Source organism: Salvelinus sp. IW2-2015, unplaced genomic scaffold (assembly GCF_002910315.2).
Source record: "Salvelinus sp. IW2-2015 unplaced genomic scaffold, ASM291031v2 Un_scaffold2849, whole genome shotgun sequence".
In the NCBI taxonomy this organism is placed as follows: Eukaryota; Metazoa; Chordata; class Actinopteri; order Salmoniformes; family Salmonidae; genus Salvelinus; species Salvelinus sp. IW2-2015.
In genome coordinates, this window is record NW_019944149.1 from 73,191 (window position 1) to 73,620 (window position 430).

Consider the following 430-nt stretch of genomic DNA (forward strand, 5'->3'; position numbering starts at 1 on the left):
CGCTGAACTGCAGTTCGACGTCGTAACTGACTTCAGAAGGGAAATGCTCACCTTCGATGGCCACTGGCACGCTGGAGAAGTACGGGCAGATGGCAGACAGCGTTGTATGGCATTGAGCGGGCGATGGGTTTGCTGATGTCAACGTTGTGAACAGAGTGCCCCTTGGTGGCGGTGGGGTTATGGTATGGGCAGGCATAAGCTACGAACACAATTGCATTTTATCGATGGCAATTTGAATACCGGTGACGAGATCTTGAGGCCCGTTGTCGTGCCATTCATCCGCCGCCATCACCTCATGTTTCAGCATGATAATGCACGGCCCCATGTCGCAAGGATCTGTACACAATTCTAGAAGCTGTAAATGTCCCAGTTCTTCCATGGCCTGCATACTCACCAGACAGGTCACCCTTAAGCATGTTTGGGATGCTCT